Source organism: Ipomoea triloba, chromosome 10 (genome assembly GCF_003576645.1).
Source record: "Ipomoea triloba cultivar NCNSP0323 chromosome 10, ASM357664v1".
Classification (NCBI taxonomy): domain Eukaryota; kingdom Viridiplantae; phylum Streptophyta; class Magnoliopsida; order Solanales; family Convolvulaceae; genus Ipomoea; species Ipomoea triloba.
Genome location: NC_044925.1, coordinates 16,267,456 through 16,273,461, shown reverse-complemented (window position 1 = coordinate 16,273,461; position 6,006 = coordinate 16,267,456).

The window sequence follows — 6,006 nt, the reverse complement described above, 5'->3', positions numbered from 1 at the left end:
GCATTGTTGAGTCACGAGATGCTATTTGAATGACCATTCAATGCTGTGTAACTTCAAGGCTGCCATAAAGTTGATGTAACCGCCCCTCACATGCGAAACAGTTCATGGCACTAAATGCAAGGAGATAAAATTTGACCGTTCAACCCAATTCTATCATTCCCAATTCTAGCCTTAGTTGAGAAAACCTATTTTCACATAACGCCTTTGTGAAAATATCTGCTAGTTGCCTATTTTCACATAACGCCTTTGTGAAAATATCTGCTAGTTGCTCCTCCGTTGCAACATATTCCATGAAAATATCTGCTAGTTGCTCCTCCGTTGCAACATATTCCAAAGTAATATCTGCTAGTTGCTCCTCCGTTGCAACATATTCCAAAGTAATATCCTTTTTCTCAACATGGTCTCGGATGAAGTGATACTTGATATCAATATGTTTTGTCCTTGAGTGTAACACTGGATTTTGAGTAATGGCTATGGCACTAGTGTTGTCACACATGATCTTAATCTCTTTACATTCAACACCATAATCCAGTAATTGTTGCTTCATCCATAAAATTTGAACACAACAACTTCCAGCTGCTACATATTCTGCCTCAGCGGTACTTGTAGCTATCGAATGTTGTTTCTTGCTAAACCATGAGACAAGTCTCCCACCTAGAAACTGACATGTCCCAGATGTGCCCTTTCGATCAATTTTACAGCCGGCAAAGTCCGCATCTGAATATCCCATAAGTTCGAAAGATCCACCTTTCGGATACCAAAGTCCAACACTTTGCGTACCCTTGAGATATCTAAGGATCTTTTTAGATGCATTGAGGTGACTCTCCTTAGGACTTGCCTGAAATCTAGCACATACACCTACTGCAAAGGATATATCTGGTCTACTAGCAGTTAAATAAAGAAGAGATATGATGATACCTCGATACGTAGTCTGATCGACCTCTCGACCTTCACTGTCAACGTCGATGCGTAGAGAGGTTCCCATAGGCACTTTGACTGAAGATTTCCCTTCTATATTGTATTTCCTGAGTAGATCCTTGGTGTATTTCTCCTGGTTGATGAAAATACCTTCCTTAAGCTGTCTCACTTGTATTCCAAGGAAGTAGTTGAGTTCTCCCATCATGCTCATCTCGAACTTCCCTTTCATCAAACTGGAGAACTTCTCGCACAAGTCTGGATTGGTGCTCCCAAAAATGATATCATCCACATAGATTTGCACCAATAAGATATGATTCCCATCCTTAATTATGAACAATGTTTTGTCCACTAGGCCTTTGGTGAACCCACACTGAAGTAGAAAAGAGGATAAGGTATCATACCAAGCTCTCGGAGCTTGTTTCAAGCCGTAAAGTGCCTTCTTCAACTTGTATACTTTGTCAGCTCCCACGTCCTTCAAGAAACCCGGAGGTTGTTCAACGTACACCTCTTCTTCAAGAAGTCCGTTCAGAAAAGCGCTCTTGATAACCATTTGGTACACTTTGAAGTCTTTGAAGGCGGCATATGCGAGAAAGATGCGAATGGCTTCGAGACGTGCCACCGGAGCGAAGGTTTCATTAAAATCTATTCCTTCCTCCTGACAGTAACCTTTGGCAACAAGTCTGGCCTTATTCCTAACAATAACTCCATCCTCATTCATCTTGTTTCTGAAGACCCACTTTGTTCCAATGACGTTCTGATGATGAGGTCTCGGAACTAGTTCCCAAACGTCGTTCCTCTCAAACTGATGAAGTTCCTCTTGCATGGCTTGCACCCAATCTAGATCACTTAGAGCCTCATCGATCATCTTAGGCTCTATTTGAGATAAAAAGCAAGCAAGCATGCTTTCTCTGTATGCTGATCTGGTTCGAACATTGTCACATACATCTCCAATCACTTGATCAGCGGGGTGACTTCTTAGCCATCTTAGATCGGGTTGTGGCACCTCAGTTGACTCCTCGGTTGTTGGTTGGGATATAGGAGGATCATCTATTATCTAGATTGAATCAACTGAGTCAGGAGCATTCTTCTTTGTGATCTCTTCATCGTCTGATTCTGACTGGAGTTCTGCTACGCCTCGAACTATCGACTGCTTCCCATCGAGAGGTAAGTCTGATCTCTCGATTGTTTCCGGCTGAACTTCCCTAGAATTTTCAGCTGCTTCCATTGACTTTGATAGTTAATCAGCTGATGCTTCATCATCAAAGGAGACATGTATAGATTTCTCAACCACCAATCTCCGCTTGTTGAAGACTCTGAAAGCCTTGCTTGTCGATGAGTATCCTAGAAATACTCCATCGTCTGCCTTTTCGTCGAAGGTTTTTAAGTGAGTCTTTCCATTGTTGTGGACATAGCACTTGCACCCGAATGTGTGGAAGTAACTTACATTCGGTTTCCTCCCGTTCCACAACTCATATGGAGTCTTTCCAGCTCCTTCCACAATTAAGGACCGATTTTGGGTGTAGCATGCTGTGTTGACTGCTTCTGCCCAAAATCCTTGTGATATATTGGCTTGTGAGAGCATGGTCCTTGCAGCTTCCTTGAGAGTTCTGTTCCTCCTTTCAGCAACGTCGTTCTGTTGAGGTGTTCGAGCAGTTGACAACTGATGATGGATCCCGTTCTCGTTGCAGAAGCTCTCGATGACTTGATTAACGAACTCTCCTCCTTGATCTGACTGAATCTTGAGTATCGAGACATCCTTTCCAACTTGAACTTGCCTTAAAAGATTTGGTAGGGCAACTTTTGTCTCGCTTTTCTTGGTTAATAACACGGTCCAGGTGAATCTTGTGTAGTCATCTACTACCACAAGAGTGTACTTCCTTCCTCTTATGCTGGGTGGATCTACTGGGCCAAATAAGTCCATATGGAGAAGACTTAATGGTCTGGTAGACGATGTCTCGGCTTTGGTTTTGAAAGAAGATTTGATCTGTTTGCAACGTTGACATGCCTCGCAAATCTTGTCCTTTCGAAACGTAACTTTGGGCAGTCCTTCTACTAGGTTCCTCTTAGTAAGCTTAACTTTGGGCAGTCCTTCTACTAGGTTCCTCTTAGTAAGCTTGTTGATAGTTTTGAAGTTCAGGTGACTGAGCTTAGTAAGCTTGTTGATAGTTTTGAAGTTCAGGTGACTGAGCTTATTGTGCCAATCCCAGCATAAGTCATCTTTGCTCCTTGCTAGCATACATAGGGATGGTTTGGCAGATCTCCAATCCACTATGTACATGTTTCCTTTCCTTGCTGCTTCTAGGACGACTTCGAGAGATTCCTCTTGTATGATCCGGCACTTGCTTTTGGTGAAGATAACTTTTAGTCATTATCACAGAATTAGCTTGTGCTTAGGAGGTTGAACTTGAGTCCTTCAACGTAGGATACCTCCTTGATCACCAATTCATTTTTATGGATCTCACCAACAGCCTTCGTGCGTCCTTTCTTCTCGTTGTCTCCAAATGTCACCAAGGGACCTTCGATAGGATGGATGTTCTCTAGCAGTGTTAGATTTCCCGTCATATGTCTCGAACATCCACTGTCAATGAACCATACGTCCTTGGTGTCCTGCATGCAGCTCAAGCAGATTTAGGTACCCAAACTTTGGGTCCTAGTTGGTTAGTGAGTTTAGGCATCCATTTATACCTTGGGCCCATTATTCCAGGCCTAGGTGCAATGTAGTCGTTATACGATTGATAATCACAAGGAATGCTAGCAAAGACTCTGGGCCTTTTAGGTGCATAGATCAGTTTTGGTTGAGGCCTGACCTCAAATTTACGCACCATGCCCTTCATAGCCTGTTTGGTCACGTGGTACCGTTGAAACTGAGGTTTATTCCATGGTTCATATTCTAGTGACCAATCCTCATCGGATGGGTAGTGTCTGCCTTTCCATATCCGTGAGTTCTTGTTTCTTTGGATCTCAGACCTTCCATATTTGCCTTGAGGCGCATCAAATGGAGTGTAGCTTTTCGTGTACTTGGAATGGCCTTGCGAGAGGTAACTAGGTGACCTCTCGATATGATTGACCCGGCCATTCTTTGTAGCTTTCCTATACTTTCCATTGCTGGTGTATAGGGACGGTTTATGAATAGCTACTCTGGTCTTTTCGGATGGTCCTTTATGACCCTTATTCGGTTTGGGTTGGGATCCTCCATTACTTGAAGTTCCCAAACCGTTGGTCTGCTTATCTCTCGAGAGACAGTTCTGATGGAACCCTAGTATGGTTCTATCATTTGTAGGTCTATGATCATTTACCATTTTCTCCATAGCTTTGGAGGAATTAGTATATGATGCAATAACCTCTCTAAAATTAAGCTCTCTAGTCTCTCGAGCTTTGCACTCTTCCTTAAGTTGGATTATTTCAGCTTCTAAGTTGCTTACTTTGAGAGTTAGCTCTGAGTTCTCTTTCGAGACATTCTTAAGCATCTCTCTTTCAGCAATTAGTCTGCTGTTTTCTTCCATTACTTTAGCATGAGTGCTATTAGCGATGCTGAGGTCCCTCCTAAGTAATTCCATGGTCTCGAAGGGATCCTCATCGCTTCTAAAACAAGAGCATTGAGAAGTAGAAGTAGAGCAGCGAGATGTAGAAGTGGAGGTTACCTCATTGTTAATAGCCATTAAGCATTGATCCTCCTCTTCTGTAGTGTATAGGTAGATGAGCCCCCTCTCATCCTCTGAGCTGCTGCTACCCTCGCTAGAGCTTGATGTCTCGGACTCCTCGATTTCCTTCTCAAGTTCCTCAGCCACAAGCACCTTTCTGCGCGAATGAGTCTTTGATGAGCTTTTGAAGCCTTCTTGTGTTGGCTTCTCCCTGGATTCTTCTTTCCTCCTGGAATCCTTTCCTTCTTGGCCTTGATATTTGCTTACTGGTGGGTAAGGACATTCGGCCTTGAAATGTCCCGGTCTTCTACAGTTGTAGCATAGACCTTGGTTTTCTTCCTCCGTCCTTCTGGATGGATATCTTTCATTTTTCCTTCTTGAGAAGGAAGGTGAACTTGTATTCCTTTCCGGTGTCCTCTTCATGAACTTCCTGAACTTTCTCACAAAAAGAGCAAATTGTTCGTCAGATAAAAAATTTACAGGATTAGGGTCTGACCTTGAGGATGTGGATGGTTGATCAGCAACGAGTGCAACATTCCGTCTGTCCACTACGTCCTCATCTCTCGGGAACATCTCGAATTCGAAGGCTTTGAGATCTCTGAAGAGTTGACCGGTTGTGGTGTTCTTTAGATCTCTGTGATCGCGCATTGTGATCACCTTCATTTCCCACTCCTTGGTAAGGCCTCGTAAGACCTTCAGGGTCAGCTCCTTTTGTGGGATCTCCTTCTTGAGATCGCTAATTTCGGTTGAATGTTTCATGAACCGGGATTCCATGTTGTCGATGCTTTCTCCTGGCTTCATCTTGAAGTCCTCGAACTTCTTCATTGCCACGGTGAGTGTGTTCGTCACCTTCACCAATTAACATCAAAGTGTCCCATACCTCTTTTGCCGTGTTGCACTTTCTTACTCTTGGGAAGATGGTTTCGTCTATTGCTCTGAAGAATAAGTGCTTGGCAATGTTGTCAAGGTTGTTTCTCTTCCTATCATCACTTGTCCATTCTTCCTTTGGTTTTGGGACGTACTTTGGTGTGTCTTTGGTTTGCTCTGCAGCAGTGTTGACCATTAGGATTTTGACTGGTCCAGATGTTATAACCTCGGCCATCTCATCATGGAGTGCTGATAAGTACGCAAGCATGCGTGTTTTCCAGTCATCGAACCTGCTAAGATCAAAAAGAAGATGTCTCGACAACATGCTGTCCATATTGAAAATTATCTCGTGCTTTTAAAACGTTTTAAAAGATTTTCAAAGAAGGATCTCTAGGCAATATAAACAAAGGTTTATATCGATCAGAGAACTTGCTTTGATACCAATTATTGGTCCCAAGGGGATGGGGGACAAGTCTAGAGGGGGGGGTGAATAGACTTGTATAAGATTTTGCAAATCTTTTCGACCTCTCGTGTGTATTGGACTTAGGATGTTTAGGTCCGACACCTCACAAGATGAAGA